General features: G+C 49.0%; 1 long non-coding RNA gene across 1 annotated transcript in view; it reads right to left on the bottom strand.

Moving 5' to 3' along the window:
• LOC137146086 (uncharacterized) overlaps nt 1-27,269 on the bottom strand; it is a 46,506-nt gene that overhangs the window by 867 nt on the left and 18,370 nt on the right. The gene's annotated exons all lie outside the window — the stretch shown is intronic.

The raw sequence follows: 27,269 nt of genomic DNA, 5'->3' as shown, positions 1-27,269 counted from the left end.
CTAGCCAGCCCTGCTGACTCCTCCGTGGAACTGGAAGGTTAAGAAGTGGTTTTTACTGATGATGGATTGGCACCAAGTACGAAAGGTTCTGCCGGCCAAATTCAGCCCCAGGCTGTCCTTGGGGGCAGCCCCCATTGTCCTTCTCACCCTCGAATCCTCAGGGCCCCTCTGTAGAGATCCGTCCAGCCTAACCTCCATCCTCCCTTTTACTTGTCCAGTTCTTAAACTGGGGGCATTGGGGGATTGGGTCTGCCTTTACGTCTGTATGTCTGTACAGAACATTACGTCTGTATGTCTCTGTGTCTGTACAGGACCGAGGAGACTGGGGTGCTGCCATCGTAATAAAATTAACAATGGTGACCCCCGGCCACAGCCCTCTCCAATCGGCTACGGTGCCTCCCACATACGGACAAAGGGCTTTGTTCTCATTTACACTGAGGTCACTTGCCACCCACTTCAGAAGCCCCTCGCAGCCTTCGGTCTGTGAATTCCATGTGGCCAGCCACAGACGCAGCCCTGCCCTTTTGACCCTCTCAGACCTATTGCTCTGCTGGCACGGAGAGCAGCGGCAACACGCCCTGACACACGGACGGGCAGCTCTAGGAGGCTGGTAGGCTTCCTCCCTTGGCCACCTGCCCAGAACAACAGCTTCAAGGCTCGCAGACTGGGAAGCGGGAGCGCATACATCTCGGGCCTGGTTATCGGAGGTGCTGAGCCTCCTTCCCTGCAACTGACGTCAGTGGAAGCCGCAGGGGCTCTGCGCTGGGGGTGTGTGTGTGTGGGGGGGAGGGGGATGCACAAGCACGTGCATGGCTGTCCCATAAGGCTACGCACACTGCTTTTCCCATTGATCACTTCTACATTTACTGAGTGGTTTCTTCTCCAGCCAGACGAACCTTCTAGATCTGTGTCCTGACGGATTTTGTAAAGCCCCCTCCCCTCCCCCCCCCCAGCCACGCTCTGGGCAGGGGGGAATAAAATGCTGTCGGCAGCTGCCCATATTGGTTGGCTGGTCGGTCAAGTCAGCCTTCACCGCTCGAAAATCAGCGCGGGGGGTGGGGAGAAAAAGTCTTGGGGGGGGGGATACTGTGTGGCATTCGGCAGAACCCTGAGCAAGGGTCAGTGGGAGAGTTGCCCGATCCCAGCTGCAGTCACGGGGAGCAGTTTGACCTGGAGACACCTTACGAGTCACGGCTTCCTCCTGGCTCCCGCGAGTAATGATTTACTGTTGGCCTAACCAGCAGAAAATCACAGCATCCCCACCCCTTCTCTAACAGGACTGGCTCAGCTACTCTGGCAGTGAACACGGGGCAGGGGACGGCAGTGCTCATTCTCTGCCTTCCCCCCACACCTGCTCCATGGAGGAAGTCGGGGGGAGGGGACGGAGGGAGGATGGTAGCCGTGCTCACTCCCACATGCCCAGGTCTGGGTGACCTTTAGTGCCTTTTACACCCTTGCCTAGGCCTATAGCCTGAGTCTGAATCTAACCTTTAGGGAAGCTGACCAAGCCCACAGAGAAAGCGAATGCCTCCAAATGGAATCAGACCATGAAACCACAGGGCTCTTCATTTATTCATTACAACTGTAACATCTCAGACCCTTAGCCAGCACCGTGCTGCAGAGCAGGACACAGCATGGCTAGAACTCAGATTCTCCTGCTGCAAAGCCCAGGCCTCTTGAGCTAATGGAGAATCCTCAGCAGCAGTATGGGGTCTATGACACACAGCCATGCAGTTCTGAGTCCATCCAGAAGAGGGCAGCAGACCTGCGGGCCAATTTGCTATAGTATCTTCTCATTATGATGTAGTGTTTATTTGTATCACAGTAGCATCTCAGCTGAGATCAGGACCCCGTTGTGCTAGGGCTGGTCCGAGACCATCCCCGCCCCGAAGAACTTACAGCCTAAATAGCTGAAAACAAATGCGTAGAGGTGACAGAGAAGCCCAGAGAGGAGGAACAAATGAGATTGTGTCCTTCGTCCCAAAGCCCCACAGGCTGGCTGGCTCAGCTCTCCCAGCCATTACTGACCCGGCCTGGTTTTAGGGAGCGCTGCGGAGTTGAAAGTTCTGACCCTGTCGCTGTGATCCAGCAAAGATCCCAAGTGTAGGGATGTCAGTCCTGGTGTCCTGGCAACAGGCCAGCTCACGAAATTGCCTTCTGCCTTCTTACGCCTCTCTGCAGTGTCAGTCGGATACAGGCGTCTTCCCTTTCTGTCCTAAAGTGCAGCTCAGCGTTGCTGTGCGCTGTTAACCAGCTGCCACTGGAGATGGGTGAAGGGATTCATCACTGGGGGCTGGGGACTGTGCTCACTTAGAGGAAAGAGTGTGACCTGCCGAATCGTTCACGCCACACCGTGCAATTCCTGGCTTCTCCTTCACTAACTTCATTTGAGTACTGACCGGGTCCAACCCAGTGTGGATGCTGAGTCAGATATCTTGGCTTTTGGGGGGTGCAGAAGTTTTTACCCCGTTTGCAATTGCAGAACCAGCCCAGCTAGAGGAGAATGACCTGGGTTCTGCTGTCGCTTACGTAGCGCCAACAGAATCGGTCACTTAAGTTCCAACTCCGTCCGATTGCCATCACTTGTGCAATGGAAGGCAATGTAGCTGCTCAGGTGTAACTTAGGACAAGAATTTAAAAGACAATGGAGTCTCATAGGAATAAATGAGGGCAGAGTTTGGCCTGCAGAATCTTTCTATTGCGGATGATGCACGTGCAGGGAAAGACCCAGCTTGACTCTCAGATCCCAGAGCACAACGCAGCAGTGAGCATTTTTCATGTAAGCCGGAACTTGTGCCTCTCTACTTTCAGTGAGTAGATGTGGCCTCAGCAATAACCCTCGCATCCCGTGATGCTGATTGTACAGAGTAGAACCGCACCTTAACCGCCCACTTGAAAAGCCTCCTCGAGGTTTCCGGTACCTCTGTAACCTCAAGTTAAAAACTCGACGTTGTCAAGCAGCCAGCGGTTGTTTTTGTTGTTGGAGCATTTTTTTGTGCTGGTCCCTGGGATGATTGTTCTCCAAAACCTGTACAAGCAAATTACTCTGCTGTCAGCCAGGTAACAGACTCGACAGAGAAAGCAGCCCAGAGAGAGAGAGAGGCACCCCCCTTCCCCAGCCTGTTAGGCGACATGCACTGTACACTCTGAGTAACGCAGCCGTCACCTGGGCATTAAATGAATAATTAAAAAAAAAAAAAGCACCCCCCCCCCCCCCACTCGTTTGCTATGTGTGATTTGTGGAGGAGCCGTAACATCCTACGGAAGACAGGACACGATGGCTGCCCTTAATGAGGTGTCCTTGGGAAAAAAAAAAAAAGCAAAAAGAAAAGAAAACATGGGCAGAAGGCTTGCCAAGAGCAGTGAAATTTAGTTCCCCCATGCAGAAAATGGCTGTGCCTGTACACACAATCAGCCTAAACTCCATCTTCTCTCAATGAATCATAACAAATGGATGAGGATCAGCGCTGATGTCACCCACAGTGCCAGCTCTTCTTCTCTGCCTCCTTCGGGTTGGATACCTCCCTTCCCCACTGTCCCCGCCTCCCTCTGCTGCAGGATGACACTCATCCATCATCAGCATTTTAAGCACTGGCATATCAGCGAGCCTGTCACGCTCCCTCTTTGCTCGGCACCCGACGCTTCACTTGGCGGCCTGGCGGGTCCATTTCCATTTGAAGTTCTGTAATCCCCTATTTGGTTTAGTTCCACTTGGTTTCTCTGTGTGCGGATGGAGGGAACCCGATGGGACAGGAGTAAATTATACAAAATAATAAAAAGATGGCTTGCTCTAATAATTCTGATAATGGTGTGCAAACACTCACATGCAAACAGGCATACACACACACACAGACACACACACACACAGTCCCTTGGGTCGGATTCTGATCTCAGTTACACCAGATGTCAATCCAGAGTAATCCCATTTTCAGGTGCATAGTCTGGAGGTAAATCCAGAGGAAACTCATTGAAATCAATGAGCCTAATCAGCTGGTTCTGATTTCTGCCTCACTTGGTTTCAATCCAGAGTAATCACAGTGAAGTCAATCGGTTCACTTTGCAGGTTGTGATCTCAGTGACACCAGATGTAAATCCAGAGTAACCACATTCTCATGTTCTGCTCTCAATTACGCCCGGTGTAAATCCAGAGTAACCACATTCACAGGTTCTGATCTCTGTTACGCCAGGTGTAAATCTGTAATAACTCCCCTGACGTCAGTGGAATTACTCCAGATTTATGGCAGTATTGGAGGAAAGCTGGGAAATTGGAGCTCGGACTTAGCCCTGACTGTGTTACAAGGGTGTAATTGAACTCCAAAAGCTGGCCCAGTTTCTCTCCTGGCTGAAAAATGTTTATGCATAAGGAGAAAGGGAGATGGAGACAGGGTTACTTAGGAAAGTCAGTGCAGGGTGCCAGGGAAAAGTCAAGTTACTGCTTTACGATCCGTTTACCAGGAGGCTAACATTCCGCTGAGGTCTGTCCGTATTTCATCTCGTCAAATGACCACGTCCCACCAGCTCTTCAGAGAAGCGGGCTTTGCAGTTTAGGGTACCTCTGGGAGTCACCCTGCCTCTCCCCTCTCCACTCCTTCACCTGCCATCTTTCTGGCACAGCCTACTCTCTTGCAGAGAATGTCTCCCCTTCCCCTCAGGATCGCTGGATGCCTGTAAAAACACACGCTCAGAATGCCATTAAAGCAAAATGAGCCTGAGATCCGTCAGCGTCACAGATGCCTTCCCAGGCCCTGATATGTCATGCACGGCTACTCAGATTTAAACGGGGAGTTAGAGGAGACGCTTATTTTAGAAGCAAGTTGTTTTCTCAGCATGTTTAGTCAAAATAAAGGTGAAAGAGGGGGGAGGGAGGGAGCTTATTTAAAGAGATGCCCCTTTAATGATGGGTCTGAGCCATGACAAGGGGACAAATTTAGAACCCAGAGATATGCTGGTGCTGGGATGGGGGACAGGACATCTCGGTAATGGATGAGCTGCATGTTCTGAAGCCAGGGTCTCATCCTAGCTGTGTGTGGTTAAAGCCTGAGGCTGCAGCCCTGGTTTTAATCCCATTTTGGCCACTGACTCTCTGGGTCAACCTGAGCAAGCCCCATCGCCGCTCTGTGAATCAGTTTCCCCCCGCCTGCACAGTGGGGCTACAGCCAGGGTGAATTTGTTCTCGTCTGCCACTTTCAGGTGGAAGGCGGCTAGAGGAGGGTGAATTGTCACCACCACCTCCTCCTTTCCGCAGAAAAGTGTGGCCTGTGAAGGGTCATTTGCGTCTTTGGGTTCCTATGTGTGCAATGGAGAAGACAGCAGAACTGGAAAACAAAACAGGGACCATGCAGTTTGGATTGAAAATCGGAACAACCGCGAGCTGACTGTGAACTTTTACTGACATGGAGAAGCCCCGGCTCCCAGGGCAGGACAGGAATGTATGTAACAAACCTATAGGTTTGCAGATGAATCGGACAAACCCACAGCCAGGTCATTAATATTATTGTTCAAATATTGTGGTAGGGTCCAGAGGTCCGGGGCCTCCGGCACCAGCTGCCGTCTAAACATGTAGTAAGAGACCATCCTGCCCAGAAAAGCTTCCAAGCCCATTATTATTTATATGGTGCCCAAGAGTGTACTGGGCCCCTTATTAACGTGCAAATATAGACAGTTGCCTGCCCCAAAGAGATGGCAATGCACAGCTAAGGGACTGAAAAGACTATTGCTGGGGAGACTGTAGAAGAAGGTGAGTTTTGAGGAGGGGAGAAAGGTTGCCTGGGACACAGAGGTACCAGAAGTGGGGGAGAGGGGGTAGACGTGGGAGTGATGGGAGACCAGGCCTCAACACCACCTATACTTTTGGGTGCTGTAGAGCACTCCCAGCCTGCCCCTCCCCCCCCCCCCCCCGGTGCACCCCACCATCACTGCTGTGCATCAGAAAGGCAGCATTAGCCAAGGGGGTGCTGCTGCTTTGTAATAAGTCGCCTTCCCTGCATCCCGCTGGGCCGCTGATCTATAAGCTAATCCTAGCCTGAGCTGATCTATAACTAATTCGCTTACAACACAATTGCAATATTGATTCCAAACCAGCTTGGCAGACAGAGCACAAATGGGGTGGGGAGGGTTAAGGTGTCGGGGGGGGGGGGGGGGGAATATACGAGTGGCTGTTTTTTTTTGTCAACCATCTATACATAAAGCAAAAAAAGTGACGTGCTCAGTTATGATTACGGTAGCATCTAAAGGCTCCAACATGAGAACCTCAGCGTGCCAGGAGCTGCACAGATGGGGAGACAGCCCCTGCCTCAAAGACCTTGCAGTGTAAACAGGCACACGTTCACAGGAGAAGCAGATGTGCAGAGAGGTGCAGTGCCATGCGCAGAGGTGTAGCCAGATCTGATTTTTTGGCAGGGTCGGTGGTTGACCCGGGGCGTGGGGGGAGAAGGGGGGGAGCCAAGCCTTGTGTCACAAGTGAAACAGAGGCTGATAAAAACGTGGGATGAATTGCTTAAAATCTGATTGGGTGGGCCTGCTTTCAAAGTGGGTGGCCCGCCCAGGCCCACGCATAGCTACGCCACTGGCGCAGAGCACAGACAGAGCAGAGAAATAGAACCCAGGCCTTCCATCTCTCAGGCTGGTTCCTAGTCCACTGGGCTCACGCTGCCCCTAAGCCATTGCTGGACCTATCCTCCAGGAACTTATCGAATTATTTTTTAATCCAGTTATAGTTTTGGCCGTCATAACATGCCTTGGCAACCAGTTCCCCAGGTTGACGGTGTGTTGTGTGAAGAAGGACTTCCTTTTGTTTATTTTAAACCTGCTGCTTCTTAATGTCATAGGGTGACCCGCTGGTTCTTGTGTTGTGTGAAGGGGTAAATAACACGTCCCTAGTCACGTTCTCCATCCCAGTCATGATTTTATAGACCCCCGTCATTCACCTTTAACCCCATGAGCCAGATCCTTAGCTGGTGTAGATCAGTTGAAAGGTACTGACGCTAATTTAATCCTCCTAATTTTACAGCTGCTAAGCTATTTTCCCCTCAAATTGAGTTTATTTTGTGGATTACCCTGACGCTTAAAACTCAAGCAAAGTCTGAAGACTCTCTGCACTGTATCTTCACTCCTGGTATGTAAGGTTGTGGATGAAATTCCGGTGTGTATTATATAGTGTATTAACTAACAATTTATAATGACATGAAGAGAGACCATAGGAGGCAGAATTAAGGTTAAGCATTTCCAGCTCCCTGACAGGTTTATGCAGAAGAGCAAGGCTTTTTCTGAATGGGTAGCTTTAATGTTCGCAGAGCAAATGATGCTGCAATGGTTGAGAAAGTACCTCCCAGTCAGCAGACGCTGAACGCAGCTCTTCCTTCAGTCTGGAAGCAGCATTTGAAAGGTTGATATATGGGGCGCAAAGTAGAATGGACGCATTTAATGACAGATGGAAGCGTTGTATTGATTACACGGACAAGAAGTGAAATATCATCACACACATGCTGCTGTGGAACATAACGAGTATTATGCAGATTTATGCAATGGGATAGTCAATGAAAGACCTCACAACGCCCCCGGGCATTTAGAATTCCAAGAGACATTCTTTTCTTTTCTTGATCGTTATGTTTTTTTGCCCAAACGATGCAGGAACGGACTGCCAGCTCTTTGAGGCAGTGACTGTCCTTTGGTCATATATATGTGCAGCACTTACCAACATGGGGCTGGGGCTACTGCAGTTCAAACCCTGACTAATCATGACAATTGGCACCTGGGGGTGTGGCCTTGGAGACAAAGGCAGTCGTCAGGGCTTAAAATATCACCCAGGACTGGTCTCCAGTTTGCTGTGTGTAAATCTGAAAGAGGGGCAAGTGGAACAATATTTCCAAGCCAGCTCCCGCAGCCTGCTATTCTCTCGCCTATAGGCTCTGCAAACACCTGGGTGATCCCAACCAATTTACATTCCCTGCTGAGGAAGGTGATATGCAGTGCAAACGGAAACTGGGATAGCCAGCACCCTGGTGGGTCACCATGGCACCCAGGGTTCAAACATCGAGGCATGCACGGCTGTTACTCCTAGCGAGGGTTCTGGGTCAACCCTGTGGAGGGAAGAACTCCCTTGCTTTTCAGGAAATGCTGCAGGCACCCGCCTAAGATGCTTCCCATCCTTCCAAGCACTTTATTAACCCCTTGCTGGGATGAGGGGCACTTGCATCCTGTCCCAGGAACCAGGAGCATTGATCTTTGACATCAAACCATGCCTTGCAATGAATACATTTGTGTCGCCTTCAAGTCCTGCACCGTGGTGAAGAGGGTCTTAAGAATGCACGGATCCCTACCGCTGACTCAGGCAGTCATGTGGAGCGGCACCTAGAAGACGCCACTGGTAGCTTCCTTCCTGGTGTCTGTCTGTCTGCCTAATTTGAACATGCCCATGAGGTCTGAGGTTCGGCTCGACTGGCAGAAAATCCCATTGGGACGAAGGACAGCATGGGAGAAAGCGCTCTTAATCTGGCAAAAACAGAGCATTGGCCTCATGTAATTTCTCTCAAAACAAGATTTATTGAAGTTCTGTCTGTGGAAATCGCTGTGGTGTGGAACGCCCAACGGATGGATTCGATCACTGATTCGTGCCCTGCTACATTTTTCATTAGGAAAAATATTGGCGGGGAAGGGTTGACCTCATAATCTCTGCATTTTAAACAATAATCAAAGGAAAACTAAACAGAAGGGGGAAGTGAAACGTTTCTCTGAAAGTGCTTCCCTGCGGCCAAACCAGATGGGAAACTGGAGGTGAAAAAATTTGCCACGTTAGATCATTCCCCTCAACCTCGGTGAGTGGGGTCCTTTCCCAGACCATGGTCTTGTAGTTTAAGGCACCAGAGTGAGATTTACCAGAGCACCTCCTTTCCCCCACTCTTTGTCTATCTTGTCTATTGTGGCCAGGTCTACAGTGCAAAGTTTTAACAGCATAGCTACAGTGGTAGGGGGTGTGAAGAAAAAAAACAAACCCTAGCCAACAGAGCTCTGCAGGGTAAATGCAGCTATGCCAACAGAAGAGTGCCTCTGTCAACACCGCTAATGTCATCTGAGGAGTGGTGTCATTGTACATGCAGAAAAATGCCGTCTGGTGGTACACACTGCCCCTGCACACGGCTCTGCCCTGACAGCTAAATCGGTACAGTCGTATCAGCAGAGCCTGTGTCATGTAGACTAATCCCTAGCCTGTGATTTCTTCAGAGCAAGGACCGTCTATCACCAGGCACATGTCCAGTGCCTAACACATTGGGGGTCCTGAGGTCAGCGGGGGTCTTTAATACACATAAAGAAGTAAATTAGTAATCATCTGAGACCTGAGTTGTTACCTCTGCCTACGTTTTCATCAAATCCCATTATGATGTTCCCAGCTGGGAGCTCACTAGGCACCCCCGTTGCAACGTATTTCATATAATCCCACTTCAGTTTACACTGTAGCCATTCTGCTCCCTGCACAGCATGGGATTTAGGCACATAAGAAACTTTCCCATTACAAACAAACCACACTGGCGTGAACGGACGTCAAGGGGCTGAACGAGCGGCCAGCTCTTTAAGAGGCTAAAGGGGTGGCTTTTCTGAACTGCCTGTTCCATTGGCGCACACCTGAAATTATTTTCTAGTTGATGGTCTACATAAATTAATCTTCGGGGGCGGGAGGATCCAATGCCTTTAATGTTGATGCCAAAGTAACACCTGTGAACCCACTTTCGCTTCTCACTCACATCTCCAGAAGCCGTGGCGTGGTCTCCCCTACTTTGCTTTGTGACCCATCGAGAGACCTCGACCTCAGAAGACAGACAGATTCAGACTGGGAATAGGGTGTAAATTGTTACCCATGAAGGTAAATAGCCCCTGGAACAGTTAACCACGGGTCATGGCGGATTTGCCGTCACTGGCAATTTTTAAATCAAGACTGGCTATTTTGAAGAGATTGGCTCTACTTCAGGCAGGAATTCATTCAGAGCAGCTGATGGCCTGTGTTATGCAGGAGGTCAGACTGATGAACGCTGCGGTCCATTCTGTCTTAGAAGCTAGAAATCTATGAATAAGAATATCAACCCTGAATTCACCTGCCTTTAACTGCTTTATTCCTGCAATAATGTTTGGACGATGGCCTATCTCACATGCTGGCTTCCTGACAGATCTGAGTGCAGACCCTGTTAGCTGATAGCCTGAGATTTTCTTTTGCCTGCAAAAACTGAGGCATTGTCCCATCGGTCCCCCATTCCCATAGAGCCACCCCGCAAAAAATGTAAGTCAAAGACCCCAAGGAAAGGATTCTTATCTATCTCCTTTAAGGCAAGCACTAAGTCTGTGAGAAACCAGCCCCACCACCATTAGCCAAGATTAGCCAGGCCGGTCTCTTCTCTAATTCAGGAGAAAACAACTGCTTGGATGGAAACTGCAGCCAGATCCCACCGAAGCCCCAGCGTCAGCCTCAATACAAAATTAAACAGATCCACTCGACTTCAGCACAGAGTCAGGCAAACAGCTGAAGACGGAGCTGGGGACATTTAGTAGCAAGGTCCCAATGAGTGTGACCGAAGGAAACTGTTTGTCTGTGACAGGAGGAAGTTGGATACATAACGAGCGGCCTATTATGCTAGGGGCAAGCTGAATAACAGACAACTTTATAGGGGGGCTGTGTGTCTTGCTTTATCATGCCCGATCTCTGGGCCCTTTCTTTATGACCATTCATTTGATACCACTGGAAGAATACCGCACCCCCACCCAGACCCCCGATCCACATCACAGCTTTGACTTTTCCAAACCCCTCTGGTTTGATTTCCAAGTTCTGACACAGCCATTAGTTACAAAGAACGATTATTTTTGTTGTTGTCATTAAGTCATTTTTTAAATGGCTCCAGGCGGCATCAGGGAACAAAGAAACAAAATACCCGTGAAAAGAGTTAATCACAAATTACTAATTATTTCCCCCCCTCCCCCTGCACACTTCCCTCCTGAAGTCATGAAATGTTATCCCCATGAAGAAAGGAAAACGTCTCTCCCTTCGTGAACCCTTCATGGCTCTTATACACCTAATTCATCAAATAAGCAACCCTTCCTGATTGCCTATGATTATTCTGAGAAGCGAACCGATGACCCGGCGACCGCAGTTGGTGGAGGAAGAGGAGGGGTGGTGGGGGTCTAGTGGAGATGTTCCAGGATGGTTCTCTCGCTACCACATGGTGATTAGCCCTGTCCCATCGGCTCGAGGAGTAACGTCCTGCTGCATGTGAGTGAGGGCAGCAGAATCTGTCCCTTCATGAAGAGAGTGTAGTAGAAAGGGAGATCCTGAGACATGAGGCCTAGTGTAACAGTCCAGGTATGAAGCCTGAGCTCAAGTAGCTGTCAAGCCCTGCCGTTAGAAAGCAAAGTTAGCAGGAGTCAGGCTGTGAATGCTGGCAAGCTCACAGTCACTGGCAAGAACGGAGCCGGTATTACACACACGTTCCAAAGAAGCGTTAGGTACAAAGCAAACACGTTTCAGAAAGGTCCCAGAACATCCCAATATCCCACAGATAGTGAGGGCATACTGACCCCTCAGAATAACAGTACGATGGATAGAGATGCTTCAGCCGAACCATCTGGTACAAGGTGGTATCTGACCACGTCAGAGGGTGGCAACTACACACATCAGAGGGCAAGACACAACTTGTTTGCGTCAGCGTATAAAGGGGAGTCTCAAAGGGAGCGTCTCGGTCCAGCCGAGGGGGAAACAGAAAGTCCCGCCGTTTGCTGAGCTGGTCCATTGTAACAAGCACACACGTGTCAGTGGTCCTGCAGAGCCTGCGGGATACTAGGACTGTGCTTTGTTTACAATAAACCGGGCCTGACGCCTTCGTTAATGAAACGGATCTCTGGTCTGATTGGATAATGCACTGGCGGAGTGGTGTCTCGGTGACCTGCACACCGCTGGGCCAGCATACATAGTGCGAGCACACACACACACACACACACACACAGCCAACAACTACCAAGAGTGGGACGGGGACCATGGAACTTGGAACGTTTCTGAATTTTATGGGACTGATGATTTCAAACAAACCGAGAGCTTTGAGTGAGGCTGCGGGTGCCATTCAGGTTCTTCTTTATTTGTGGCACGCTATTTTATCTTTCCTAAGAGCTGTGCCGTACAAGAAGCAAGTGCAAACCCTGAGGCTGAGTCAGAATTCTACGGCATGTCTAGTTTGTTAAAAATTCCCTCGTCACTAGAAATAGGGGCCATGTGTCTTGGAAATGTGTTGGGAATAATGCCTGTAGCAGATCAGCTAGTTTTCTAGTTGCTTGATTCTCCCACTCTTCTTAAAGTTGAGTAGTGCCTTCCTCCACAAGTAGTGCCATTGGTTTCAATGGGGCCTGCTCCCCACCTGTGCTAAGCTGTGGCTGGTGTTGTTGAAGATGGGGTGTATGCATCTGACAACCTTCCTTTCTTTCTTTCTTTCTTTCTTTCTTCTAGGTTCAGCAATTCATTCCCTCCCTGGCTCCCCAGTAAATCAAGCATGAGGAGTAGAGCTGAACCTAAACCAAAACCTTGGCTCAAAATACCCCCCTATCCCTTCCCCCTCCCCGAACTTTGGCTGTATTCACAATTGAAATCCACATCCATACCTCATTTGACAAATGCTCTATCTCTATAATGGGCCGTAGCAAAATCCTGGGGTCCAAATGCCTCCAAACTTCTGGGCATTCAGCATCCAGCTCTGGGATTGCATCCTGCGCAAAAGCAAGAGATAAAAGCAGCGATGGGGCTCTTGTGCTGTGAAATGCTTTAGGAAGTCTGTTGGCACATTATGACCGGGTGGGTAGCTCTGTGACTATCTGCATCATGGCATTTTAAAAAGCAGGCTTTGATGGACGTTTGAAAGCAGATGTGAAATGCACAAGCTACCAAAATCGTATCAACAGAATCATGTCTTGTAATTTGCACAGCTACAACCCACTGACCTCTGGGGGTTCTTTTTGCAAGCGTTAGCTTCTCATTTTTGTTCGGAGACAAATTCTATTTTGCCGTCAAAAAATGAATGCGGGCTAAAAAAAAAAAATGACCCAGAAGAGCTAGAACTTTGGACCCGCGTTCTGTAGGATTTTTGAGCAGTGTCGTTTAATATTGACAGAACAACCCCCTTCTGTTTGCCTAAAAGCACAGGGCAGCACAAAGAAGGACCATATGGGAGAATGAAAATGCATTTGAATCAATAGGATAAAGTTAACAGGATAAAAAATAAATAGAATGAATCAAATAGGATAAAAATTCCAGTGGAGATATTAGACTCGGCATTCCTGCAGGGCCTGCCTCAGAAATAGCACACGGGGCCAAATCCATTTCTGGTGTAGTTCCACTGAGTATTTTTAAATATGGATGGCAGGCGGGTTATTGTTCCTGTCACGAAGGGATCAATTAAAATAATGCACCAGATCCTTGGGTTTTCCCAGATTGCTCTTGATGTAGTGGTCAAGATTAAGCATAAAGGCTGTTCTCATTTAAGCCAGTTTCCCAAAGGGTTGTTCCGGCAGCCAGGTATAGGAAAAGTGCCTGTGTATGGACTGAGGTGACCAGCTGCAGGCCCCCGGGTCTGAAAACTGCATGCTCTGGTTTAAGCATCACATGACCTGATGTGGCCCCAATTCAACAAAGCCAGGCACATGTCGAAGCACTTGACTGCAGTGGATCTTATGCACACGCCTGATGTGAAGCGCTTTGCTGAACTCGGTCCCGGCTCCTTTTCCTTGTCCACCAGCAGTTCCACTGTCTTTCTGTTGCTCCACCCAGGGAACGGTGAGAGGGGTTTGGAAGAAGCAGTTCCCGTGTGTCGTGCCATTCCCAGCAAGGCATGGTGCTAGGTTGCGGCAGCTCCTAAGGAACCATTACAGTGAGGCAGGCAACTGTCTGCCAAGCCGTACAGGGTGTTGGCAGCGGGAATCAAACCTGGGACCTCTGGAGCTAAACGCGTAAGCTTCTACTCTATGAGCGAAAAGATGCAGCTCTCTTAGTCAAGGCTGTAGCAGGCTCATCAATCTCTAGGGCAGTGGTCCCTAAACTTCTGGGGTCATGCCCCCCCTTTACCTGGTCCATGCACCCCCCCGCCCCGCAGAAGCCACAATCAGTAGCGGGGGCCAGGAGTGGGGCCAAAGCCACGGTCGGGAGCCAGGAGTTAGGGCCTGAGCTGCGGCTAGGGCTGGGGTGGGGGCTGGAGCTGCAGTTGAGGGGCCTGTGCCAGGGGCAGCGGACCAGGCCCAATGCCGTGCTGAGGGGCCCGGACTGTGGCCAGGAGTGGGATACAGAGACCAGGGCCGCAGCCAGGGGCGGGGCTGGAGCGGAGATGGGGGCGGAGCAGGGCTGGATGGCATTTCCTCCCCTCCCTCGTGGGGGCTGGCCCAGACCCCACCGCAACCCCCCACCCCAAAGGTTCCTCTGAACCTTCTTAGGGGGGGTGCGCCCCACAGTTTGGAGACCTCTGTTCTAGGGGCCTAGCCACTGCTAGAGGGGGGAGAGAGCCACGCCAAGCAAGGAAGGATTACAGCAATTTAATGCACGAGCTTCCACTACATGTGTCTTTTGGCTCAGACATTAACTATCTCCATGTAGCAAACAGGAAGACTGAAGTAGAGGAGGGAGAAGTGACAGGACCAAGGTTAAACAGCAAATCACTGGCGGAGCTGGGGAAAGCACCCTGGTCATGGGGTAAACACTGCCTCCCAGGGCCGTAAGTGTAACGAAACTGCCCGCATTGCAATACGACACTGGCTAACACGCCTGTTTTTACAAAAAGGGCCGGGGGTCTTGACAAAGGGAAAGGAGCTCAGCTGCGCACCTCATCTGGAACGCAACCCCTCCAGGAACCCTGCACCCCGCAGCATGCTAATTCACAGCGCCGCTTCCTGCTGCCGCCTTGGCTTGCCCACCCAACCACTGATCCAAGGCGCAAGTCTGTTTAGTTTAGGAGATTTGACGAGAGCATCGCCTAAGGCAGGATGGCTGCAGGCCATCAGCTAAAATAGCTGCTTGTCAACATCTCCTTTGTCCAGACGGCACGCTGGCAGGATGTGTCCGAACAACTCCCACTGAGATACTTTTACACCCGGATTTGCAGGGCTGCCTGTAGTACCTGATTTTTTTCTCTGCTCCAGTTCCCCCTTACCTCCCGCTTTCTTCCCCCTCCTCGTCCATTTCTTTGTGTTTCTTTTCTCCTGTTCCCATGCTGCAGTCCCATTCCGAAAAAAGCATCATCAACGCAAGTCAGGGAGTAAATATGCATTGTCATCGGCCCTTGTAAACGTCACAAACGCTGCCATTTCCCACAGCACTTCAAAGGGGCAGCAGGCTCCAGTGACAGCGAGGATTTATAGGAGCCTGCCAAGATCAGTGCTTATCCTCCACTGGATTCTCCGAGGCTGGGCAAGCCCATTAAAACCGAGAGCGTGTTCGTCAGGACAGCAGTGGCAGCTCTAAAGAAGCAGCTGGCCACAGATATCCAGCGGCAATCCAGGACGTTGCCAGCCTCAGCCACATTCTCCCCTTCCCTACGTTCCTGCACATTTGGAATTTTAATGGAGATGGCGCGGCTCAGCTGAGGTGGCCCGGCTTGGTGGAAGTTGCACCAACAAAGACGCTTTCCCTGTCTGTGAAAGGGAGAGACTCTTTCCTCACTGTTGGCAAGTCCAGCAAACACCCTGGACGGGCCATGCAACGGGTTCTGGATTTGTCTATAATGTCATCAGTGAACACAGCATAGGAATTCCACAAACCCTCTTTATCGCCGGGAACATATCACCCACTGCAGTAGCAGGTGGGTCTCCTCTTAGTCTTTTAGCTCAGCTGACCGAAGCCCGTGCTTTTAATTCAGAAGGTCCCAGTTCAAACCCCGCTGCCGGCTCAGATGGGGTTGGCTACAAACCAACTCTAGCTACAGAATCCATCATGCCCCCCTCCGCTCCCACTGTACCGGTCGCCACTCAGTGGCCAAGAACACACTCGGAGGGATATGGAGCCTCATTTCTGCACTCAGGAGCTCTGTAGGGGACCCATGCGCCCAGCCCTGCATGCACAAACTCATAGCAGTGTGCAGGGTGGCATTAGAAGGATCCCGACCATTTGGTCAGGCCCTCGCTCTAGATTTGTCATGCTTTCATCCAGCAGGATTCCCTGTCCTTGGGAATATGTGCAGCACAGAAATCCCTTTGGTCACCTGCCCCATTTTGCCTCACGTGCTTCATTACAGACATAAATTCAGAGAACACAGCAGCTTTGCCAGTCTAGTCCTGGTAGCAATGACCATCCCAGAGACATAGGGAGAATAGGTGCTGGTCTTCAAAATACCCCCCTGTTTCTCCTTTACCGCCCCTGGCTTTTGGCTCTCTTGGACACTGCAGGGGCTAAGGGGGAACAAGATGGGAATCTGGACTTTGTAGTTCTTGAATCTATTACCTGCCAGGGTCTAATAAAAGTGAAGGACTCTCAAGATTTCTGCTCATCTCCTGCCACACGCTTCGTTCCTCTAAGCTTTTGGGAGAGACAGAAACCCACAGGCCCTGACTGTGGCCGAAAATGTCAGCGGGTCCCTCTCCTTCCATTTAGAGATGAAGTGTTACGCCAAAAATATTTCATCCTTAATGCCGGCTGCATGAACCAGAGCATGCATCTCCGTAAGGTTATGCTCTTTCCAATCCATCTGCTGTCCCAGTGTCCAGCTCAGATGGCTCGGTTTCTCCCCCCTCCTGCCCTCTCAGCTTTCAGAGACACTCCATCTCCCCTTACATTCTTCCCCTCTCCCTGCTTCTCTCAGCATTCATCACTCAAGCAATGGATGAATGAGGCCAAGGACAGGACGCCAGTCACCTTGAATTTCCACGTAATCCAGCAGAAACCTAGAATGAGGCAGAACTTCCAAGGGACGTCGCTCATTTTAGTCTCAGCCATGCCTGCCCCTTGCACAGGTGCTGTCCCTCTCATGTTTACGGCTGGAAATGATTGACATCGCAAATAAAGATTGGTGAGGCTGAGGTCACAGGGAGAGCGACTGAGGCGAAAGGAAAGGATTCTCCAGCACTTTCAGGCTCCTGCATGAATCATTTTTTGAGTCCCTTATTTCGGCTCTTTGTCGCCTATTGTGTCCTGCCTTTGGGCCCAGGCAGGCTGGGAAATACGAAGTCCGGTCATAAAGGGGATTGTAGGCAGGGTTCTCACTTGACAAAGACAGCCACTTGCTCAGACAATCACCACACAGGAGATTTGGTGTGGGGGGAAAATAATCTGTCTCTTGATGGGGCATGACTCAGAGACCTGACTTCTAGTCTGGTCTTTGTCACTGACCGGCCGTGAGAGTTTGGGTGAGTCACGTCCCTTCTCTGTGTCTCTCCTTCTCCTCCCAGCAGTTGTCTGCTCTATTCAGACTGTAAGCTCTTTCAGGCAGATGTGGGGAACCGTACCTGTAAGTGGTTCCAGCAAGGGCCAATTGGAACAGGTTGTTAAGTTACACAGGGGCTCATTTTAGGCAACGTTGACCAGCTAGAGCTCAGACACCGAAAGAAGCAGAACTCTGTCACGCTCCTTGGCCCAGAGAGATTGCGGAACACTACAGCAATGTGTTTGTACAGCACCCAGCACACGGGTCTTGAGGTCAGCCAGGGCCTCCGGATGCTCACTCTGCAGTATTGGATGCCTCCTTACCAGTCCGGATAGATTAAAAAAGCCCTCAGCCCATCCACTGAGTTAGTGTCAGAGGCATTTTGAAGTAGCAGATGGTTGGCGCCTTATTTTCAAAGCCCACTAAAGCCACAGCAGCCCAAGTGCGTGCTGGGATGCATACAGAGGAAGGCAAAGGGCAGGGACAAAGTCAGAACGGCCCACTCAATGAGAGGCAGCCACTTCTAGGGTGGAACGTGGCGGCCACCGTCCTGCGCCAGTGACGTTAGTGTGACGCTTTGGGGAAGGGATGGCAGACGAGCAGAGAGAAGGGAGGCCAGCAGAACAGAATAAAACAAGGCAGAATTTGAAGCTGGGGGCCTTGTCTCCAAAAGTCTCTGTTTGATCTGGTGTTTTTGCAGCTTTCTCTGCGGCCAGAGTGGACTCATCGGGATTCCACAGAGATTCCTATGTGCTCGGTGGCCGTAAGGCGGTGACTGTTTACCAGTGTGCACCGGGCACTCCTTAGTCTTACCTTTGGGGCACCGTTATACTGATCTAAGCAGCCACCACCTAGCACCGTTGCAGCTGCGAGGGTCAGGGTGCTGTTCATTCCCTTTCCCAGCCGCAGGGCTTTGCATCTCGCAGCAATAAATCTCTGCTTGCTCTCTACTGCCCTGCAGGTGCTGATCTTCCAGGTCCCTCTGCGCTTCAGTTCCCGCCTCTTGTGCCTCTTCTGCCCCTCAAATATTTGTCGCTTCAGCAGATCCCATTGTAAGTGCATTTGCACCAAAGACACACCCGCTAGGAACGCTGTCCTGGGCCGCTGTTTGCGCGACCGGAGGTGTCACAGCGGCTGTGCTGACTTGGTGACGCCCGGAGGGCAGAGTTTTAACTGGGGTCCGGGGCCCAGCATCCAGGTCTGTGCCGCAACCGCTCAGCCGGCCTGCTGACGGAGGACTGCAGTGAAACAAACGCCAGTTGATTTATGGGCCCCTCTCTCTACGCTGCCTCGTTCCAGCAGTGCTAAAGTGCCAGTTTCCCTGTACTGGGCCCATCATGGTGTGAGATTCTGCCAAAGTGCGAGCGAGATGTGCAGTGGGGAGCGTACCAGGGGTGGTATTGTCTACCCGCAAATGCTCAACTTTATGTACTTTTAACTAGAGGTGTAACAGATGGTTCCATTTCAGTCCAAGCAGAGGAGAGCGGTGCCCATTCTGGCTGCAGCCAATCAATCCAGCCACTCTGGGGGAAAACTGCAAGCTGGGTTTGGAAGACGAGCTGCCAACAATCCAGAGCAAGGCTTTACACAGGCTGACGTGGTCTGCTGCCGCGCACAACCAGGGAAACGGGATTAAAAACACAGCCAAGCCCACAGCAAACAATTTCACTCTAGGCCTCGGTCAGGAGCAAAGGCAGGGAGAGAGAGAGAAAGCAGCCGCCACAGTTCAGAAAACCAGACCCTTAAGGCTTTGTCTGCACTGCAATAAAAAACCCGCCGCACCCAGGCCCCAAGATCTTTGATGGCACGCCTGTGCCTTAGCCTGACCCTGCTACTAGGAATCAGGAAACTTGGATTCTATTCCTGACTGTGTGACTGGCAAATTCATTCATTCAGCACAGTCCCCCTAACTGCAAACCAAGGCTGACGCTGCCCTGGAATCTTAGCCAGTGCAAAACACTCACGTAGACAATTTACACCAGTGCAGCTTGCACCATGCTAGTGTAAACCTTGTTCGCACCAGGGGTTTGCCTTGGCATAGCTATGCCAGTGTCTAAAATCACACGTAAACCAGTCCTTTCTTACCTTTGCAGCTCACTATGAGACATCTTATTCTTCTTATTCTAACCATTTTGATCACCTCTGCCTACAAAAACCTTCCCTCCTTTACAACAGACCTTTAATGTCACGGGAATTAGAACTGGCTGAAACAAAATTGTCCAATGGTTTTAACTGGAACAAAATTTGGAAATTTCAAAATGTGGAGGGAGAGGAGATTGGGAAAAATTTAGACAAACGTTTTCTGACTTCCACCCGCTTCCCCCATTTTTCAATTAACTACGGATCCAATCAAAAAGTTTGAATTTTAAAAAAATTTTCTCCCGGCCAATTCTAGCTAGAATATCAGTGCACAATGAAACTGATTTTGTTTCCATTAAATACAGTAGGAGTTTTGCCATAAGCTTCAAAGGGGGCCCGATGAGCCAGTGGGGGATGTTAATAAGAAGGTGGGGGGAGCCTCTAGATATATGTGTGGTGTCTCTTCACACGGGGTTGGTCTCAGCTCCCTGCTCAGGGAGGGTGTGGGGCAGGCATGCTCACCAGCCGATTGCCATTGTCTCATCGTCCCCCTAGCTGCAAATCCTGGCTCTGCTACTGGGTAAGCCCTAAAACAATGGAGGTGGTGGCTTTCTGGAGGTTTTGCTAGCCATACCCACTAGATGGCACAGGTAAAGGACTGGAAAATGGTTTCTCTCTCTCTCTTTTTTTTAATATATACAGATAAAGTTTCTTGTTCATAATTTCCTGCCATTGAACGTGAAAAATCCAAGCATCAGGAGCTGAGGCAGAGAGAGATGGATGTCAGGTGGTTTTGGAAGCTCATCTGCAACGAGTTCAGAAAACACGGGGGGTTCAGAAAGTTCCTGTCAGGATGGGGCCTTGGGTGCTGTACAATTCAACAAGACGGTCGGATCATTAACAGCTGAAGGTTGCAGCGAGAAATGGATTTATTTAAATGGTGTCTGCAATCTGCTGCTCTGTGCAATTGTGGACAACTGCGAGAAGTGTTTCCTAGCTGACATAAAATCCTTCCCTACCTGTCTCAGGACTGCCAGCCCCAAGCAATCAGAAATCAGGAGTCAATCCCCGCAGAATGATGGGATTTAAACAAACAAATATACATTTTGGTTTCTCTTCTGTTTCTCTAGGCTTACAGGTGCACACAAGGCCACGTTTTCAAGCTTTTCTCCACAGCCCTAGGGATTGGAGACTGACTGTTATTTAAAAAAGGAAAGCTGAGAGTCTCCCCTGATCACATGACTCCAGCAGCTGGGGCTTTACGCAAAACACCAAATATCACGAGACTTGCGATAAAATCACAACAACCCTGTCTGTCAGCACAGTCCCTTTGCTTCCCACCACGGACAGCATTAATGGCTCAGCAGTCTCACTAGAGAGGCCAAGGATTGGAGAATGAGCACATCTCTCTCCACCCCAGAGGAAGAAGGCGGTAGCACGTAGAAGGACCATGGGCTCATTCATTGCCTATGCTGTTTCTGTTCTGATTATACGCAGAGAATGTCCATTTCCAGGCCCCTCTGTGTAGCCCCTTTCACCAGCGTGAAATTCACATGAAAATTAGAAGGCAGGGGAAAGGGCATTAGCAAGAAAGTGAGGTTAAGGCCTGTCAAAGTTAAAGTAAGACATTTAAAACAAATACAGAGCTTTGCCGCTGCCTATCATGGCATCAGCAGGGCTCCGTCAGTCTGTCTGGATGTCCCATCTCTCTTCCAGCCTACTATAAGGCTAAGGGTCTTCAGGCACTGCTCGGCCACCTTTTAATCTCCTTCATGTTGCCTGACATGGGATCAATCCCTGAAGACTTTGGACCTTCTGATCTACCCATTCTCCCTTCGTTTCCCTCCTCCGGCTCCTTGTTTTCTCTCTCAGTCACATTCTCAGGTACCTTTCAGCACATTACCTGGCCATTATGGGTCAGATCAATGGTCCATCTCGTCTAGCAGCCTGTCTTCTGAGAGTGGCCAGTGTCACATGCTTCAGAAGGAACTAACAGAACCAGGCAATTTCAGTCTCATCTTTGGCTTGTCATGTTTTGCACCGTCAGAAGGGGCCATTGTGACCATCTAGTCTGATACCCTGTGTAATGCAGGCCAGAGACCTGCCCCCAAATCATTCCTAGAACAGCCCATCTGGATTTAACAATTGTCACTGATGGAGGATCCAGCCCAAACCTTGCTAAATTGTTCCAATGGGGGTTAATTACCTCACCATTCAAACTATACACCTTCTGCTTCACCTTCCCCCATTGGATCATGTTAGACCTCTCTCTGCTAGATTGAAGAGCCCATTACTGAAGATCTGTTCCCCACGTAGGTACTTACAGGCTGTGATCAAGTCACCTCTTAACCTTCTCCTTGTTACGCTAAATAGATTGAGCACTTTGTGTCTGTCACGCTAAGGCAGGTTTTCTAACCCGTTAATCATTCTCGCAGCTCTTCTCTGAACCCTCTCTAATTTATCACCACCCATTGTCTTTGAATTGCTCCGGTTCAGTTTCACTTCTGCTCCTGTCGCTATTTTGTATGGATGCCAGGGAGGCCATGTGACTATAATTTTCGTAGCCACTCTTTTGAGTTTGCAGCTTCTTTATTGTGTTTGTGAACGGCCCGTCCCCTTCACTGAAGAAAACCTCAACGCGCCACCCCAGCTGCATCCTGGACATTTTCCCGCTTGGACTGCAGGACTTTCCCAAAAGTTTAACCAGCTGCTGGGCTTCTCCTGTCCTCACGCCCTCTGTCATGTCCTTGAGATCACTCCCTATGTGACATGAGTCTCCCTTTGCCTTTTTATTTTCTGTCACCTTTTTCTCTGCATGTTCAACTCAAGGGTGCATGGTGCATTGTGCTGTTCCTTTGCCTCCTGTTTGCTCGCTGCTCTGCTTGCCATAAGAGCATTGCTCTTCCTTGGCTCAGGGCCACATCCCTGAATCGCCTGTGATACGCCTTCCTTTATTTCAGCCCCAAACGAGCGGGTGTTTAACAGGAATCTTAATATTCCAAACCCACAAAACTGGTTTCTTCTTTTTCAGTCTGCAGCAAATCCTCTTGTTGCCCGCTTCTAATACACTAGAGGGGCTCCTCGTAAGCATCCACAAAGCCACCTTACTCTCACCCTGCAAATCCCGCCGTAAAACTCTGCTGTAAGGCCTACTAAACACTGGACAAGCACGAGGTGGCGGGTGAGCTGAGACCCTTGCCTGTCAGACTGATCAGCATTGTCTCATTAGCTCCTTGTGCTTCCCTGTCGGTCTGTCTGCAGCCCTTTGTTATCTCTTGTCTTATACTCTGAGGCCAGGTCTACAGTACCGCCTGCTTCGACATAAATGACATCACTCAGGAGTGTGAATAAGCCACTCCCCTGAGCGACGTAAGTGACACCACCTAAGCGCCGGTGTGAATATGCAGTGTCGGCAGGAGAACCTCGTCTGCCGACACAGCTACCGCCTGCCATGGAGGTGGATTTATTATGCCGATGGGAGAGCTCTCTTCGAGCATAGCCTGCAATGGAACATGTGACGTCCACACCTGTCTCATGGAACAGGCTCAGAGCCCGGCATTGAGCCCGTTGCCCTTTTATAACAGTCACCCCTGAGCTCCAGCCTCCCCCGGATATTTGGTCTATTGCTTTCTCTATTGCCTACAGTATGTGTGTGTGTGCGCATGTGTGCGTTGTATGCATGCTGTGTGTGTTTCCCGGGAAAGGAACTTCCATTGTCCCATCAGTTATTTTGCAAGAAAATAGCACCACTGTTTTCCAGGAGCTGATTTCCACGTCCTGTTTGTCTCCTCCAACCCCATCTGATGGGGTATTATGATACTAGTTATGAATTATTGTTCAGTTATTATTTTGTGTTATTTCCTATCCATCGGCAGCCATCGGTGTCTACGGGGACATCATGACTGATGGCTGCGGAGACAACTGGTAGCAGAGAGAGAGGCTGGTGACATGTGGAGTGTTGTCTCCTGGTTAAAGCAGAGACAGGTAATCGTGGCTTGTGACCTCTGCTCCTCTTTTGGCCACTGATCACTCTTTGACCTTGAGACACCACACGTGCGCCTGTAAAATGGGATGATAAGACCTTACCCCATGGGGTTGTCTTGAGCCTAAACCACTGGGTATTGCAAAGTACATGGTAAAATTCAGATAAAGGGTTTTTAATAAGAAACTAAAAATCCTGCTTTGATCCCACTAATAAAAAACAAGGGGAAGATAATACAGAAAATATGCAAAATAAGCAGAAAACTGTCGAAACAGGTTTTTCCACGAGGCGTCAGGAAACCTCTAAATTGCCACAGGAAACCTCTAAATTGCCTTATTCAGTAACATGTGCTTTTTGGTCCACACTAGCACCAGTCACTGCAGTCATCAAACATTTTTTAATAGGAGCATTAAGTTAAGAATAGCTAACAGTAATATTCCTGGCTGTGTGGAAACAGCATTTTATTAAATGCTTCACACAGATTTTGTATAATAAAGATGAATATATTATATCCTCTTCCTCCCCCAGAGTGAAACAATAATAGGAAAGGAAAAAAAACCAATAAAGTGAAGCATAAATAGAACATAATGGGACTAATGGTGAACAGTACTGACTATATAACATCTGCTATTGTTTGCCTTATGGACGCAAACAAGGCTCTGTGCAAAGAAGGATTTTTAACAGTCTAACCTCTTCCCCCTCTGCTGCATGCAATCAGCAAGGGTACCCAGCGCCAGAGAGCCAATGGAACAGTACAAAAAATGACTTGCAAATTTCGCCTTAAATGATTGTGTCAAGTTCCCTTTGCTGTCATGCATAGAGTCATTTTCACACGGCTTTTCATGCCTGCCAGTTTCCTTGCAAAAACATTCATGAATTATGAGAGTTCCAAGAGTTTTAAGGACAAATGCTCATCCAGCTGGAAATTCGTACTTCCTTACTTGTTGTTAGCCATTTGTTATTCCCCTGTTTCAAAAGTTTTCACCATCCAGTCAGTGAGCAGAAACAATAGCATGTGACTTAGGTAACAAATCACTCCACTTGCACAGTGATCAGTTGAAGACAGTCAAAGCCTTCGAGCAAGGGATTCGCTGATAGCTGCATGTACTGATCAGTGGATGCTTGCTCATCATGAATACATTTGTAAAAATGAGGATACATTCGTGAATAATTTGGAATCAGAGAAAAAAGGAAGCGTTTTGTCAGATAACTCATTTGCAGTGAATAATGTGACTGACTAACACAGTCGTCAGTTTCAAAGGTTCACATTGCTCTCCACATTTTCAAGATTTTGGCCCCAAACTTGCAATCAGATTCACGTGACTTCCATGAGGCTCTGCACAGATGCAGGGATCCCACCTGGATAGATCCAGCTGTAGGATCAGGGCCTTAGCTTGTTACAGTCGTGGCTTTAACATTTTTTGGGTGCATATTGCAAAACGGCCATCTCTGTATCAAGGGACTCCTGTACAAAAGCCTGAGAGTTCTTAATTTGTTGAAGTTCTTACGTTTTGGTTTGCAACCAACATATCACCAGAAAGATCTTGACAGACTGGATGGATTTTAGGGTAACAAAATTGGAAGCTGGAGGGATGATAGAAGAGCTAAATGCCTATTGCATGGCTGAGTGATAACCATCATTTTGTCTCGTATTTGTCATTTTCCTTTATCATTATCACACCACAGTCCCAGCCCATTTGGGCAGTAAATTGTGCACGTTGTTAATTACATTGTGTTGAGTCCCAAACGACTTTTGGGCATGGGGTGCCTTATAAACAACTTATTAATTATTCTTCTTATTAATTATTTACTATCAGTATTATTCTATCTGAATAGGGTGCATAGTCCTGCCTGGAGCAATTCTGTTGCCATCTTAAGTGGTAAGAACTGTGTTGTTCCATCATTACATGGACAGAACCCAACAGGCCAAGTCCTGTGCTTTCTTGGGGGCACCCCAAAAATCAGTGGAATGGCTGCAGAGTGGTAACAGAACACACAGAAGCCCTAAAGATGGGCTCGCTACCTATTTTATGCTGCAGAGCCATAGTCTGCCTCCATGTAGTGTGCATAGGGCATTAGATTCAGGCTGGGGAAAGCTCAGACAATACATCTGTGATTAAATGGATCATGGAGCAAAAGCCAAGCACAGGGGGCATAGTGGGCCAGGATGCTACCACAGCAGTGGGTTATAACAGTAGCCATGTGACTGCACCGGTACTCTGCACTCTGCCATTGGGGTTCACGCCCATGTAAACTCTGCCTATGGTCCATGTATAAAACTTGGGCAAAGGAGCTTGGACCAGGCATCTGGAAAAATAAGAGATTTGCATAAGAAAATGATATGGCCCTGAGACAGTAACTTGCATTACCAGCCAGGAAGTGACCTTTCTTGTGCAGCATCCGTAATAGAAGCTGCCTCCATTGTTTAACCTTAGGAAATTTAAATCACTTTATTACCATGCATGCAGCCCCGCGTCATTCAAGGAACATGAGCTCATAACCATTCTCTTCCTGTAGCTACCAAAAGGGACGTGTGGGTGTCAATTATGCATTTGCAAGGTGGGGTGCGAAAAGGAGATTTTAATAGCGTTGACTTTGCTGAGACAAAAAAACCAGTTACGTCCTGTAAACTGCCTGAAGAAGTCAGAAAAGTGCTTCCTGAATTATGGTAACAATACTGGGGTTAAAACACAGGCGTGGGGCTCTGCCACCAAAATTGCTGGGGGACATGGGGCAAGTCACTTCCCTTTTTTGTGCCTGCTTTCCAGACTATAAAACAGGGTAACACATCCTACCACACAAGAGTGTTGCAACGCTTAATTCATTGGAATGTATAAACTGCTCCGAGCTCCTGGAGGGACAAATCAATCAATCAATCTATCTATCTATATGTGATACTCTGTGCACATGATCATGTCTCCCCCTAGTGATGGCTTTGGGGACTATACATCCTACTGCTATTGCGCGGCTAAAGCAGCTCTCCTTCGGTTCAAGTGGTAAAGAGATGCCAGTGCTTTTGCTGCTAAAGGATCTGGTTCAATCCCTGCATATGTCCCTGATGTCTGTGTCACAGACTGAGGGTTTCAACGAACCCATTCCATTTCATAGCCAGGAGGACATCAGTGAGAAATGGGCATTTAACTCCCTTCAATGCCACTGGAGAAGATGCCAGCCTATATTTGTATTGGTACTAGGAGCCCACGTTCAGCTGATTATCCACCATGACCCCCAAACCTTTTTCAGAACCCCTGCTTCCCACAATGGAGACCCCGTCATGTAAGTATGGCTGACGTTCTTCAGTCTTAGATGTGTACATTTACATTTAGCCATATTGGCTGTATTTCTAAAAGCTCTGCTCAGGGAATTATTTTGGGGGACGTCCGATAGCCTGCGTTATCCAGGAGGTCAGACTAGATGATCACCGTGGTCCTTTCTGGCCTTTGAATCTATGAAACCACTCTTGGGCTTTCTATAAATTACAGAGGATAACTTGCCAATGCAAAATGTTTTACACTCAACTCCTGGTAATTCTACATTAAACTCTTACTGACAATTAATGATAAAATCATCACTGAACTAATAATTAGCAGTTGCCTGGTTGCAACTGATTACATTTATGTGCAAAAAGAATGCAGTCACAAACATCCATACATTTTTTTTTTCTTGTCACTGGAATGAACCAACTTCCCAAAGGTGAAAACAAGGAGGTGCAAATTAGATTGAGCGGAAAATGTGAATAATATTTGGAAAGTTGTTTTGTGTATTTTACTAGATGCCCACCTAAAAGCCTCAAATTTCCACAGTCATGAAAGATGGATAATTAGATTTAAAATTACCCTGATTAA

This window comes from Emydura macquarii, unplaced genomic scaffold (genome assembly GCF_026122565.2).
Source record: "Emydura macquarii macquarii isolate MOO-44397 ecotype Brisbane River unplaced genomic scaffold, CSIRO-AGI_Emac_v2 contig_3692, whole genome shotgun sequence".
In the NCBI taxonomy this organism is placed as follows: Eukaryota; Metazoa; Chordata; order Testudines; family Chelidae; genus Emydura; species Emydura macquarii.
The sequence above is the reverse complement of the archived record's forward strand: the minus strand, read 5'-3'. Positions and strand labels throughout refer to the sequence as shown.